General features: G+C 45.0%; 1 long non-coding RNA gene across 9 annotated transcripts in view; it reads left to right on the top strand.

Annotated features, from left to right (window-relative positions):
• LOC110262000 (uncharacterized) overlaps positions 1–15,733 on the top strand; it is a 147,631-nt gene that overhangs the window by 36,562 nt on the left and 95,336 nt on the right. For 8 of the 9 annotated variants that reach the window (XR_014841369.1, XR_014841380.1, XR_014841377.1 and 5 more), the window contains exon 2: positions 9,389–9,526. This is a non-coding gene — a long non-coding RNA (uncharacterized LOC110262000). Of the gene's footprint in view, positions 1–9,388; positions 11,203–12,194; positions 12,369–15,733 lie in introns of all 9 variants that reach the window. The other variant, XR_014841375.1, reaches the window with a different exon arrangement.

Genomic DNA, 15,733 nt, shown 5'->3' with positions numbered 1-15,733 from the left:
AACATCCCTCAAGGCCAGGCTCAGGTCCCTGTCCACAGGATTGTCCACATGGATTAGTCCCTTTGCAAGACTCCCATGTCCGTGCCATTGATGCCACCATAGCCCTCCTGTGGACCCCTGGTTTGAGTTGGTGCACCGATTTCAATGATGAACCTTTGAGGCTCAATTCTTAGCTTTTCTGCATCCAATTCACGACAACTTGTGCATTCACACAGCTTGGTATCTTTGGGACTTCCTATATATATGGATCCAGAAGAGTGTCAAGCATTTTTTCTGCAAATACTGCCTCTCTCTCATTCTCTTTATTCTTTCCTTCTAGAGCTCCAGTTAGTTATAGTTTAAACTCTGAACTATATTTTCCTGTCTTTTATCCTATCACCTCTTCCCACCCCCCCTTTATTATTTTGCTCTTCTAATGCAGTTGGGGTAATTTTTTTAAATCTGTCTTCTAATTCATTAATTTTTTTTTGTCTTTTTAGGGCTGTACCTGCAGCATATGGAGGTTCCCAGGCTAGGGGGCAAATCAGAGCTGTAGCTGTTTGTGTATGCTAAATCAAAGCTGCGTCTGCGACCTACACCATAGCTCATGGCAACACTGGATCCTTAACCCACTAAGCGAGGCCTGGGATTGAACCTGCATCCTCATGGATGCTAGTCAGATTCATTTCTGCTGAGCTACAACAGGAGCTCCCTAATTCATTAATTCTTTATCTGTGTCTGATACATCCATTGAATTTTTAAGTTCAAAGTTATATTTTTTTTATTCCCAGAAGTTCTATTTGAGCCTTTATAAACATCTTTTGAGTCTTTAAGTAGTTCATATACAGTTCTTTTATGGCCTATCTTATTATTCTAATATTTTAAGTCTTTGAAGATCCAAATCAGACATGCTACTAAACGTTTAACACACAGAGCAACCCCCATGGCAAAGAGTTATCTGGTACAAAATGTCAGTAGCTCTGAGGTTGAGAAACCCTGGTTGAAATCTGTTGCTTGTCTCTGCTGACTCTTGCTCATGGTGATTCATTGCTTTGAATGTGGGGTGTTTTGTTTTTTGGTAGTTTGTCTTTGGAGAATCAGAATGAGAACCCTTTACTCCTGGAGGATTTGTATTTGCTTTTTTCATCCACCAGGGGGCAGCACCAACCTGAGACCGGTTCACTTTTCCCTCTTGGGGGTTCCACATCCCATGGGTAGCAGAGATTCAAGCCCCAGACTCCCATGAGAACAGGCAGTACTGAAATTCTATGTGTTATACCCAGATGAGCTGGAGATGACATTCATGTGCAGACTTTGGATTTCCCCACATCCATTAAAGAATGAAGATCTCAGCCTAGACATGAGTGTGGTTTCAGCAATGCTTTCGTTCAGCCCACCCCGCATCATGCGTATGTGTTATGTGACTATGTATTTTGTCCTATATCATCTCCTAAAAGTAAGTAGAAAATAAACAGTTGCAAAAGCTAGTGTAGGAACAGTAGGTCTCCTAATCTCAATACACTTGGGCCAAACTGGGTAATTTTTTGGCCTGACTAAAGCCAGCTTCAGGGGCACTAACACTCCCTTAATGCGATGGCATCCATGTGTGCTCATACATGAGAGGGCAAATGATGTTATAATACAGGCATGTCATGCTGACGTTATGTTATCAGAAGTCACTTTTATTATTTATTTAGTCTTTTTAGGGCCACACCCATGGCACATGGAGGTTCCCAGGCTAGGGGTCAAATCAGAGCTATAGTTGCCGGCCTACACCACAGCCACAGCAACTTTGGTTCTGAGCCATGTCTGTGACCTACACCACAGCTCAGGGCAATGCTGGATCCTTAACCCACTGAGTGAGGCCAGGGATCAAACCCCCGTCCCCATGGATACCAGTTGGGTTTGTTAACTGCTGAGCCGTGACAGGACCTCCATGTTATCAGAAGTCACTTTTAAAAGTTAAGACTTAGTTAGAGATCACCTTCTGGTATAGCCCCTTACCCCCAATTCCAAAGTCCACACAGATCTCAAATGCCAAAAGTTGATTTTGTCAGGTTGGCATGAGCTCATTTCACAGCAGAACCTGACTTGGGCTAACCTATGGCTACCTAGTCTTCATCTTCAGCATGAACATTCATGCATTTTGCTGCAGAAATATGTGTTTGACCATAAGGTGCTGCTCCAAACTCTGCTGGCACAACTATACAACAGGCAGACTGTCACTAATGAAAATTATAACATTTCTGATCTTCAAAACACACCTGGCTGCCAGGGTCCTTGGTAAGGGCTTGGTAACCCATGTGATTATATTTCCAGGAAAGGATTCCCCCACCCTTACCCTCACACCCACCACACATGTAAGCATACATTTGAACACTCATACTCTTCAGTTGTCAGATGTTTTCCAGTGCATGTCAGGTGACAGTAGGGACTGCAATTACATGATTGGCATCTCGTGGTCATCAGGAAGGTGAATGTACATGGATCTGAATGGGACATGTTTCTGTGGGATCCTTTCATTCCTCACATGATGTTGGATATCTATAGAGTTCTAAGTGCATGTTTCCAGTGATTCCTTCATTCATCCTTATTTAGCATCCAAGAGTTTGTCAAAGATCTTTTATATTTGCTTCTGCAATGACACTAGGAGTACAGGAATACAATCTCATTATAAAAATAATAATATCCAGGACCCAGGCATCCCTGTCTTCCACCTGCCAGCCCCCACCCCCCCGCCCTTCCCTCCTCCTCCCACCAGGCTGCCCTGCTGCACTTTGACCCTTGGACACCTCTAGAGCCCAACGTGATCAAGATGGCAGAGGAGTAAGATGTGGCAGTCACCTTCACCCACAAACACATAACAAAAACATCTACATATACAACGATTCACACAAACATCTACTGAATGCTAGTAGAAGACCTTGAACATCCAAAAAAGGGCAAGAAACCCTCCACATAACTGGGTTGAACAAAAGGAAAAAAAAAGAGAGAAAGGAATCAGGATGGGACTAGAACTCATGAGAGGGAGCTGTGAAAGGGGAAAGGAAAAAACCACACACTGGAAATCCATATAACTGATGAGGATTTCAGCTGATATGGAGGGACCTCAAACCTTCTGAGAAAAGTGCAGCAGTTGGAATGATGAGGGCAAAGCGGAGAGAGAGCCATACAGACCATCAGTACCACTGCCCTGGGCACCATAGCCTGAGACTCATGGACGGGGCTGGGCTGGGTGCTGAGACTCAGGCTCTTGGGGTCAGTTCTGGGGAGAGGACTAGGGTTTATTTGTGTGGAGACAGCTTGAAGGGCTAGAGAGTGGTGCTCTAAGAGCTGGGAAGTGAGCACCACAGCCTAGGGAACCCCAGAGGAGCCCTGGGCCCACTGGAGAAGCAATTGCCATTGATGCAGAGGGCGAGAGGAGAAGGGGTAGACCACCATAGGAATATCTTTCTCTGTGCAGGTGTGGACTCTTGGAGGGTGGGGCTATGGCTGTGAGGCACTTCTTGTGCAGGCTACAGGAAAAGGGCCCCTTATGGGTGGCATTACCTCTTACATGGGCTAAGTGCATGGGGGTGCGCTTGCATGGTCTACAGGTAGCAGGGGCAAACTTTCAGTCATCTCAGACTCCAGAGGTGGGCATGGCCCACCACCACTAGGGGTCCCTGAAAAGGCAGCCCCTGAAGCCCCAGTCACCTCAGAGGTCAGCCTAGAGGAGGTCACTGAAACCAAGAACCACCTGCTGTTGCTCTCACTCCCCAGGAAAGCACATGCCCTGTTGCTGCCACTGACAAACACTCAAAGTGCCATCTAAAGCTGCCTGAGGATCACTGCCACTTCCCAGGGCCCTGCAACTAGGAGCAGCCTGAGCCATCTTTGCATAGTTCCTTGCCACTGTCAAGGGCCCAGAAACCAGGCACTGGGTACTAGCCCTGCCCATTGCCTCCATCTCCCTGGAAGCATGTGTAGCACCCTAGAAATAAATAGTCAGCCCTCACAAAATACCCAGGGGAGCTTGTGCATATGAATATCCCTTTAAGACTACAGTAGTTGTTTTCCCTAAACTCACAGAATAAGAAAAATATAAACAAAATGAAGAAGCCCAGGAACCATTCCCAGTTGAAAGAACAGGAGAATTCACCTGAAAGAGCAAACAGTGAAACAGACCTCTGCAGTCTAACAGATACTGAGTTCAAGAAGGAAATAGTGAAATTTCTGAAGGAATTAAGAGTGAATATGAAGGAATTAAGAGCAGATATGAACAGTAATGCAGATTTCTTTGGAAAGGAATTAGAAAATATCAGGAGGAGCCAAGAAAAGTTAGAAAATTCATTTGCAGAGATGCAAGCTAAGTTAAAGTCACTGAAGAGAAGAATGAATAATGCAGAGGAACGAATTAGTGACTTGGAAGATAGAATTATGGAAATCAACATTCAGGACAGCAGACAGAAAACCAAATGAAAAAACATGAAAACAATAAAAGAGACCTATGGGATAATATAAAGCGGGACACTCTACATAATAGGGATTACAGGAGAAGAAGAAGAAAAGGGGATTGAAAATGTATTTGAAGAAATTATGGCTGAAAACTTTCCAAATCTAAAGGAAACAGATATCAAAATACAGGAAGCACATAGGCCCCAAACAAGTTGAACCCAAACAGGCCCACACCAGGACATGTTATAATAAAAAAGGCAAAAGTTAAAGATAGAGAGGGTTCTAAAGGCAGCAAGAGAAAAACAACAAGTTAATAACAAGGGAACCCCCATAAGGCTATCAGCTGATTTCTCTACAGAAACACTACAGGCCAGAATAGAGTGGCAAAATATATTCAAAGTTCTAAATGGGAAAAATTTGCAGCTAGAATACTCTATCCAGCAAGAATATCATTTAAAATAGAAAGAGACATAAAGAATTTTTCCAACAAACAAAAACTAAATGAGTACAGCAATCCTAAGCCCATTCTAAAAAAAAATAATAATAATGGAAGGGCTCCCCTAAATAAAGAAGAAGAAATAGGATGGAGGAAATCACAATTGGAAGGTAATCACTTAAATAAGCCCTATACCACAGATATTGAAGGGGAAATAATAATAATAAAAAAAAACCCTATTGTAAAAGTGACAGTCAACACAAGGAACAGCAAAAGATAAACATAAGATATTTAAAAAGGATATGAAAATCATAAATGTGGGGAAGGAAAGTAAGAAAATCTAGACTGGTTTTTTGTTTTTGTTTTTTTTTAGAATGTGTTTGAGCCTATGTGACTGTGAGGCTAAAGCAAGCAGATATAGGGAGGGGTTAACATGTTTTAAAAACAGGGCAACCACAAGTCAAAACCAAATAATACATTCACAAAAACTGAAAAGAAGAGGACACAAGCATAAAATAAAAGGAAATCATCTAAGCAAAAATAAAATAACAAAGGAGAAACATAGAAACAATTGGAAAACAAAGTTTAAAATGGCAATAAATATGTGTTGATCAGTAATTACCTTAAATGTCAATGCAATGAATGCTCCAATCAAAAGACATAGAGTGGCAGACTGGATAAAAAGACAAGACCCTACAATATGCTACCTGTAAGAAACTCATCTCAGGGAAAAGGACACATATGAATTAGAAGTGAGGAGATGGAAGAGATATTTCATGCGAATGGAAAAGACAGGAAAGCAGGAGTTGCAATATTCATATTAGACAAATAGACTTTAAAATGAAGGCCATAAAGAAAGATGAAGGACACTACTTAATGATAAAAGGAACAATTCAAGAAGAGGATATTACACTCATCTGTGTGTGTGTGTATATATATATACATATATATATATATATATATATATAAACCCCCCTAATATAGGAGCACCCAAATACATACAACAAATACAAACAGACATAAAGGGAGAAATTGACAGGAATACAATAACAGTAGGAGACTTTAACATGCCACTCACATCAATGGACAGATCCTCTAGACAGAAAATCAATAAAGCAGGAGACCCTAAAATGAAAAAATAGAAAAGTTAGACTTAATTGATATTTTCAGGTCATTACATCAAACAAAAATCTGAATATACATTCTTTTCAAGTGCACGTGAAACATTCTCAAGGATTGACCACATATTGGGGCACAAAACCTCAATAAATTTGAGTGTAAGAATCATTTCAAGTATCTTCTCTGAGCACAATGGCATTAAACTAGAAATCAACCACAGGAAAAGAAATTAGAAAAAACTGACTACATGGAGACTAAACAACATGCTACTAAAAAACAATGGGTCAATGAGGAAATCGAAAGGAAAATTAAAAAATAACTCGAGGCAATTGATAATGAAAACGCACTCAAAATCAATGGGATGCCACAAAAACAGTTCTTAGAGGGAAGTTCATAGCAATGCAGGCTTTCCTCAAAAAAGAAGAAAAATCTTAAATCAACCACTTAACCTACCACCTAAAAGAATTAGAAGAACAAATGAAACCTAAAGTCAGCAGAAGGAAAGAAATCATAAAGATCAGAGAGGAAAGAAAAACACCATATGATGTTACTTATATCTGGAATCTAATATATGGTACAAATGAACCTATCTACAGGAAAGAAACAAACTCATGGATGTGGAAAACAGATTTGTGGTGTCCAAGCAGGGAGGGAGTGGGATGGACTGGGAGTTTGGGGTTGGTAGATGCAAACTCTTGCTTTTGGTGTGGATAAGCAATGAGATCCTGCTGTATAGCACAGGGAACTGTATGTAATCACTTGTGATGGAACATGATGGAGAATACTGTGAGAAAAACTATATACATATATATATATATAACTGGGTCACTTTGCTGTACAGCAGAAATTGACAGAACATTGTAAATTAAGTATAATAAAAATTTTTAAAATGCTTTTTTAAAAAATACTAAAAACATGCAGTACAATATAGGGAACTTCTTCACCAAACACCGCTGATTCCTACTCCACTTCCCCAGAAATAACTCTGTCAGCACTTAAAGCAAATTTTTCCTATCTCCTCTCTGGATATTTGCTTTGTGCGCGTGTAATTACACACTTAGGTTTTTCTTTTTTTTTGATAAAAATGCGACTCTGCTCTACTATATGTTCTGCATTTTGCTTTTGTCCACCTAGTTATGTGAACTTTCATATTGATACACTTAGAACTACTTCACTGCATGATACAGAAATATTATTATTTAAAATATTTCCTCATTGGGATAGATTTTGAGAGGTCAAAGTCATGTATGTTCTAAACTTTTATGGGTGAGCCCAAATAGTCTTTTAATTACCTCCATCAATGTATAGTTCATAAGAGTGATTGTTTCCCTGATTTCTTTTCTTGCCAACACTTGAGATTATTGACTTTTTAACTTTGCCAACCTGATGGGCAGAAGTTAAAATCTTGTTGTAATTTGTTTCCTACTTTCCTTGAGAGGCTGGGCATCTCTTCTTTCCTCATTAATTGGTTGAATTTGAATATTTCTTTAGTAATGAACTGTTTGTTTATAGTGTTTTCCCATTTTTTCCTATGATACTTAAACTTCTCTTAGTGATTTTTAGGAGCTCTTTATATATCTTGTATTTAATCTATTCTTTTTTTTTTTTTTTTTTTTTTTTTTTTGGTGCCACGACTGTGGCATGTGGAAGTTCCCAGGCCAGGGATCAGACGTGCACCACAGCAATGACCCAAGCCACAGCAGTGACAATCTTGGACCCTTAACCTTCTGAGCAACCAGGCAATTCCAATCCACTGTCTTTTTAATTGAGGTGTATTTTACACACAGTTAAATCTGTAGATCCTAAGAGTGAAGTTTGAAGAGTTCTGACAAAGGTACACATTCATGTAATCATTGCCCAAATCATGATTTGGGCAGAACATTCCCATACTCCTACACTTTCCTCAGGCCCCCTTTCTTTTCAACACCCCCAAAGGCAACAGTTGTTCTGATTTTTATCAAATTAATTTGGCCTCTTCCTGAACTTCTTATAATAGGATCATACAATTAGATGTCTGGCTTGCTTCTTTTGCTTAGCATGCTGTTTTTTAGATTCAACCATGTTGTTGAAAGTATCTAGTTGGTTCTTGTTCATTACTGAGTGGTGTCCCATTGGCCACCCATTGTCTTAGTGATAGACACAAGGGTGGTTTCCAGTTTGGGGCAATTGCAAATAAGGATGCTGTGAACATTTTTACATAGGTCTCTGTGTGGACATAAGTTCTTGCTTCTGTTGGGTAAATACCTACAAGTGGAAAAACTGGGTCACAGGGTGAGTGTATGTTTAAGCTCTATTAGAAACTGCCAAGCAGTTTCTCAAAGTGATTGCACCTGATGTGTTTTAAATATATTACAAACTCTCGCACCTTGTCTGTTACTTGGACTTTCCCATTGGCTAGGATGTCCTTTGTTTTTAATGCATCTTTGTAAAGCAAACTCAGTCTTGTGTCTCGCACAGGAAAGTGTAATATTTAAAAATATGTATTTTAAAAGTTTTTTAGTTTGTTTTTTACATTTTACATCTGTTTCTATCTCGAATTTAATTTCATAATGTGATATGAGAAAGATCTTAATCCTAGTCCAAACCATACAAGATAGGAGTTATTATCCCATTTCACAGATAAGGAGACAGACTCAGACAGGTTATAAAAGTAGCTCAAGCTGCCCAGCTAGCACGGAGTGGATCTAAGACTCAAAAGCAAATTTGTCTCCTTTAAAATTGTTTTCTATCCCAGAACTCTGGACTCCCATCTGCACCCTAACATAAATCTCACAGGAAAGAAGGGGAAATAACAATATATGTGTATGAACAAATATGCATACACATATATTAAAAAACCAGTAATAAACCAGAAACTAGTAGGGGGGTGTGAGAGTGTTGACCTGGGAGTAAAACTGTTCCCAAGTATGGTTTTTACTATAGTTTCGTGTTTTTAACCATGTACATGATTTATATAGTCAAAAAATTAAATAAAAAAAATTAAAAGAAAACTCCCAAGTGGTTCACAAACATAAACAAATAAACCTGACTAAACTAATTTGAGAGCCTAACCATACAACAACCAAAAATATTTCAAATAACTCGAAAAAAGTACCCTGACCGTACATCTGTGGTGCGATGTATTCCAAGGACAAATAAAACTACAAAGAGGTTTTAAGTTTACTTAGTATGTTTATTGTTATTAATAATGATGATATGGTAATTTGAAAAGTACTATATGTGTCTCATAAAATAAAGCAAACATGTGCATATGTTAATGCTATTAGAAATGAAGATTCTCTGTGTCAAAGAAGAGACACTCAAATATTAAATTAACAGCAACAAAAAGAATTAAGGGGAAAAAAAACACAGAATGTTAAAGTTGAACCGATGATACTATGAACTGATTTCAGTTTTCCCATCTCTGTCCATTGAAAGAGTGTAGAAGCAAGACCCTCAGGAGCAATGAGACCGCTTGACGTCTAGTTTTGATTTCTAAGACCACCACCCACCAAAAGGAACGAAACCTTTCTGGAGAAATGGCTGATTCCAGGTCTGGGGAAAGCAAAGTACATGGTAAGTCAGGGACATCTTACTGTCCCAAGAAAGAGTGATGTGCTGAAAAATGAGTGAGATCATATCAAAAAGATTCAGAGGTGAATTTGAAGGGATCCTGCTGGCTGAATTTGGGACGACTGAGCATCAAAAAGAATAAGTAAACAAGTAAAAAATTGCTTAAAATTTCACATGAAACAAAGAGAAAATCCATGAATTCAGTGTGTGGGGTGGGTGGGCTGGAGAGAGGGAAGTCTTTACAAAAGACTGACAGCAGAAGACTGTGGAAGGAACGAGAAGTCTAGAAAGTCGCTGTTTCGCAGCCTCCAGGGTAATTCTTGATTTGGGCAGGGGTCATTAATGGATGCCAAAAAACCTGTGGGTTAAGGCTTGTTGGGGAATGGGACATTTGTGCAGCTGCAAAGAGTCCTCCCAGCTTACTTGCTAATTAAAAAGGGGAAATATACCCTTACAACAGAGAGTGATGCTGTCTACATGGGAATCCAATCAATCAAACTTAGCATCATCCATTGTTAGGAGGACAACCTGACATCCCAGACCTCCTGATGTGAGCTGACGTATAGAACACACCTCGTTTAAGGAATGTCCTTGCTGAAATGCTTAACATTTAGCCCCAGCTTGCAGGATTTCCAGGGGACAGAGGAACATGTTAAATGATCACAAGAGAAACCAACTCACAATGTTGGCCATCCTAAAAGGCTATAAGGTTTAGACTCCTCAAAAGGCCTATGTTATGGGATGGAGGGGGAAACCCAGGCCATTTTAGCATGAAAAAGACCCAGTATCCACATGTGATGTGGGAAACTTCATCAGATCCTGCTAAAAACAAATGGAACAACAAACCAAACAAAAAGTCAGTGAAAGATGTACTTGGGGCCCTTGGGAAATGTGACTATGGATGGGAGGTGGAGGCTTTGTGGCATCACAGTGTGGGAATGGATATTACCATGCAGAACATCCTTAGGGGCTGATGTGAGCTGAGCAGCTGAGCAGCCATGTGTCTGTGGTCCATAACCCATCTTCAAACTTTTCAGCAAAACCCACTGTTTCTAGCCCGGGATAAAGCAAGTCTGGCCACAGATTAGAATGGTCCAACAGGGCCAGGTTGAGGCTGAGGCCGCCAAAGTGCCTAGGGGTATCCTTAAGGGAAATAACCCTCTCAGGGTCCACCCTGCACCTGCGGACCCCAGAAGCATGGCCAGCCTTCAATGTGGCACCCAAGCACCTCACTGGCCTTGCTCTAGTCCAAACTGGTTGCTGAGTCAGGGGAGTAGGAAAATGAGTGCTGATCACGTTATTCTTGCAACATTTCTGTATGTTTAGGAATGAAGAAACCATCCAAATGCCCATCAATGGATGAATATTATATCTATAGAGTGGAGAATATGATTTGGGAAGGAAGGTGGAGGAACCTGGGATACATACTAAGTGCCAGAAGTCAGATACCACAGGCCATATTCCTTTTGTAGGATGTATCCAGAATAGCAGATCCATAGTGACAGAAAGCAGATTTGAGGTTACCAGGGGATCAGAGGAGGGGGTGGGAGTGGGGAGTTTGATGGGGACAGGGTGTTTTTATGGGGTGATGAAAAGTTTTGAAAACAGAGAGCTGGTGGTTGCACAGCATTGCGAATGCACTTGACGTCACTGAACTGGACCCTTCAAATTGGTTCACGGTATGTTATATGACTTTCACCTCAAAAGAGTTGACCACAGCCAGAAGGGGAAAAACAAAAGGGTCACAAGTTGGGGATAAAAATGATGCCTTTCAAAAGTGATCACAATTGTGCAGGGTATGTGTATGAAGAAAGACTTGGAGTCCTGGCCCGTGGGAAGGTGGCAAAAGCAGTGACAAGAGTCTGATGATGTGAGCCAGCCCCGGGTGTGCTCACTTCCCCTCTTGAGCCTGGGCTCCTCTGCTGTGAAAGAGTGTCTGGGTTTCCCCCGCCCCGCTGCTGCCGCTCCAAGCCCTTGCTTTCCCACCAGGTACCTTGGCCACAGGCTGGTGACACAGAGCGGACTTGCCTCTCCACACACCTGCCAGTGAGCTTGCAGGGAAATATGTTCTGCTTTCTGGGAACTCACTGGCACCTTTCATGACCTGACCCCAGGAGCAGGGCTCCTTGTGGGTGACACAGTGGTGCCGAGTGTCCCACAGGTGATGTTGATTCAGTGGGGAGATGTGGTTGATGAGCAGCTTCTGAAGCCTCGGGCTGGGGCAGCACCTCCATCCGGCTCTTCCTGGGCCCCAGGGGCCACGGTGTCTGTGATGCTAGCATTAGGGAGGAGAGCTGTGTGCTTCTGTTTGGGTGTGTGGGATGAAAACAACCACAGAGCCACCAACATTCGCTGAGCCCTTACCAGACGCTAAACCCTGCACCAAGCGCTCGGCTTGGGTCCTGTCATGCAGCCCCTCTGATGTGGCAGCCATCACGGGGTCCATGTCACTGAAAGGAGAGGGCAGGTCACACAGGCTGGGTTAGTTCCCAAGGCGCACCCAGCTGGATTCAGACCCACTGGGGTGGCTCCCAGGGCCTGAGTGCTCCGGATGGGGACCCTAAACCTACTTGGGTAGTGAAAGGGCAGGAAGGGGATGGTTGTCTCTTGACCACCCACTATGTGCCTTGCCTGCTACACTCAGAATCCGAATCTCACCAAACGCTTCCAGGTGACCCGGTGCACAGCATCCTGGGCTCATGACCATCTTATAGAGGAGGGACCTGAGGCTTGGAGAAGGGATTTGTCCCAACGAGGCACAGCTGGCACACAAGGGGTCAGGACTCAGGTGAAGTTTGCTGTGGTCCCCGTGCTGGGCCCTTTCTTCCCAGAGCTGAGAGTCCCTGTAAGTGTCTTCAGCTGGGGTTTCCCCTTTCATCTGCTGTTCTGAGGAGCAAGCATTTCATTTTCACGGGGTGAGAGGAATAGGAAAGTCCTGTTTTTGTCTAGAGCAATTAGCAGTGAGCCAAGCAGAGGGCTGGCTGCACGAGCCTCCGAAGGCAAAGCAGACAGGCCTTCAGACCCTAGGCCACCACGGCGGCTCCTCCACAGAGGCGTGGCAGCCTGGCTTTGATGCTCCATGGAGGTTGGGAAAACGGGAGTTTCCAGGAGGGAAGACACCCACAGCAGGCCGCGCTGCCCACAAGCCAGGAGCGTGAAGAGTGCTCCAAGGGACTCAGGAGAAAGGACCCCAAGGTGGACAGAGTTCTCTGGGAACCATTGCTTGTCTCTAGAGCTCTCTGCAGGTCCCCGTCCAGGCGGGTTGGGCTGGGTCTGGGCTGAGGAGACAGGAAGTCATAGCCCCATCATCTGTCTGTCTGGGAGTATCTTGCTAGCCTGTGTCGGGTCCTGTCCCATGAGGAGCCTCAGGGCGGGGTGGTGTCTCCTGGGTGCACAGCAATGGATCCAGCTGTAGAAAATGCTTCTTGACACCCCTGGCCGCTCCAATTCACCAGGTGTGAAATACTCACTTCCTCTACCGTCCAGACAGAGCCAAACCAGCAAAGTTTGGTTGAAGCCAGTTCGGTCGGCCTTTGCCCCCACCTCCTTGCCCTGCCCATTTGCTCTGGGCAAGACTGGGGTTGGTACTGAGAGGCTGGTGCCAGTGCCCCTGGGGGTGAAACATCTTCTTGGGTCTGGACACTGAGGTCACCCCAAGGCATGGGAAGGGTCCTGAGGGTTTCATTCCTGAGCGGGAGGACTCTAAGTGGGCGTGGGAGTCAGTGGTGCGTAGCCAGGCCTGGGTGGGGAGTGGGTAATGATGCTGACCTGCAGCTCATCATCAACCCTCCCGTCTTCCTGCTCTGTGCAGAGCAGCCTGAGGCTTGCTGAGGGGATGTATTACCCTCCTCTGGGGGCTGTCTAAGGGGAAAGCTGGGTTCCCAAGACCCCCTTGAGGCTTTGGGGTCCAAGCCACTTTGCAGGGATCAAGCGCTTACTTGGGATCCAAGGTTGAAAGTGTGAGGGTGGAGGAGGAGAGAGCCTAGGCAGGGCCTCTGACATGAGAGGTGATGCAGAGGGCCTTCTACAGATGGTAGGACCCCAGGCCCCCAGCCCAGGAGCAAGCACCAGTCCTAGGATCACCCTCCATTGGAGGTGGTGGGCTGTGAATTACTGCCCAACAAGTTTCACCTTCCTTTCTTCCCATCCAAGTATCCATCCATCCATCCATCCACACTGAGGGTTTGCTACATGCCAGACTCTGACCTAGACTTTGGAAGTGATAGGTAAATGAAGACATGGTCCCTCTCCTCACAGACTAGAAGAGAGACTGACAAGAAAGGAAGTGGTTTTGATGGAGGGGGTGCAAAGTGGTTGGGCCCAGGCAAACTTGGTGGGAAGCCTGGGTGAGCCCCTCCCTGGGGGCCAAGGGAAGACTTCACAGCAGAGAGGGTATTTGACCAGGTTCCTGAAGGATCAGCCAGGCAGGAAGGAGAGGGAGGAACATTACAGGCAAAGGAACTAGCTTGTGCAAAGGCACTGGGGCATCTGCGAGCTGGATATGTGGTGTGTCTGGCAAACTGTCGAGGGGGATATCCATGTCAGTGGGGCAAGGAGGAGGAGATGGTGCTGGAAAGGTAGTCTGGTCCAGAAGGAGGCAGCCTTGAACACCGAGCTAAGGAATGAGGACATGTCCCGTGGCCGTGGAGCATTGGTGCGTGCCTGCCTCCATGGCTGGCTGTCCTTTGAGGGTGTCTGAACCACCTGGCCTTGCCCCTTGCTGGGGTCTCCATCCCTGTGCTGTCCCCCTGTCCTGCTACTGCCCAGGTTAGGGTGATGGCCACGCTGAGATGACAAGCATGTGAGGAGACCTATATGGCCGGGGGGCCTGAAGCCCTGAGACTTGGGTGGACTCCCAGCTTCTCAGGAAGGGCCGGCCTGAGCTCATCTCTACTCCGGTTGCACCTCCACCCCAGCTGAGAACAAGGGAGCTCTTCCAAGTGGATTCCTTGTCTCTGCTCCCAAGCAACCCCACTGGCACTTCCTTTGCCAGAGGGGAGCAGGTTTCAGGCCCGCCCTCCATCGTCACTGCTGCCCAACTTCTTGGCATGGTGCTGTGGCGCCTTGTTATCTCCTGCTTTGTGCTGTCACCTTTTATTACAAAACCTTCAGAAGTTCTTCGAATCGGCTTGCCGGTTATCGCGCTCCCCACAACCGCTTGCATGAGCCTCTGAGCCTCAACCGCAAGGCGACCACAGCACATCAGTGACTTCTGCTCTGAGCTGAGCCTGGGGCCCCTTTCCCTTGGCACCCCCAGCCCTGAGCTGGGCTCCCCATGCTTCTCTTTCTGTCTTTTTCTTCTGCTAAATCTTAGAAACTGAAGAGAAGCAGAGAAAGGCTTGAGTGAACCACTGAGGCCAGTCCATCAGGGAGATAAGCCCTGAGCAGGCCCCAGGGGCTTGGCTTAGAGGAAGGCCGGATGGGGGAGGGGAGGAAAGGGGGGCAGGGGGAGGGGCAGGATGTTCTGTCTGCTGAATCCACCTATTCTTCCCACAGAGCTCCCTCTGGCTTCCAGAAAGCAGCCTCAGCCAAGGAGCCTCTCAGGAGAGCAGGGAGTGAGGGTGTGTGTGTGTGTGTGTGTGTGTGTGTGTGTGTGTGTGTGTGTCTGTCTGTGGAGAGAATGTGTGTGTGTCGGGGAGAGACAGAAACCCAGTATGACACAGAGGAGAATTTATGTGAGAGAGAAAATGAGACCATTAGTCTATATTTTCCTTCTCTTCCTCCTCTCACCCCTCTATTCCCAGTGACTGTCATAGGAGCTGCTTTATAGTAACTGCTTAGGACATGTTTTATTGAACAAATAGATAAATCAGGGCTGACATTCTACTACTTAGAGTAGGCCTGGCAAGGAGCATGTTAGGGGTTGAGGAATCCCTTGCCCCCTCTTTCCTCCAGGGTTTGCCCTATGAGGCTTATACACCTGGGCCACGGTTCTAAGCAGGCCCAGTCTCAGCCCCTTGTGGGCCGGGTGAGCACCTGTTTCCCCCACCACCACCACCTCCGAGCCACAGGAGTGAAGGACAGGGAGTTACACGGGGTAGCTCTGCCCCTGTTCCCCGGAGACCAAGCCCAGGACTGGTGGGCTCACCCTCAGATCATTAACTCCTCAGCTTCCTTCTCAGCTCCTTTCTAAGTGGGGAAGGAGGGGAAGCCTCCAGGAGCATGTGGGGGAGGGGCAGGAGGGGAGACGTTCCTTCTCACGTAACTTTA

The sequence above is a fragment of the Sus scrofa genome, chromosome 1 (genome assembly GCF_054392235.1).
Source record: "Sus scrofa isolate SSC_HxYL_T2T_F1_AM1 chromosome 1, Sscrofa_HxYL_maternal_Yorkshire_Landrace_v2.0, whole genome shotgun sequence".
Classification (NCBI taxonomy): domain Eukaryota; kingdom Metazoa; phylum Chordata; class Mammalia; order Artiodactyla; family Suidae; genus Sus; species Sus scrofa.
This window is presented reverse-complemented; position numbering and strand designations above follow the sequence as displayed.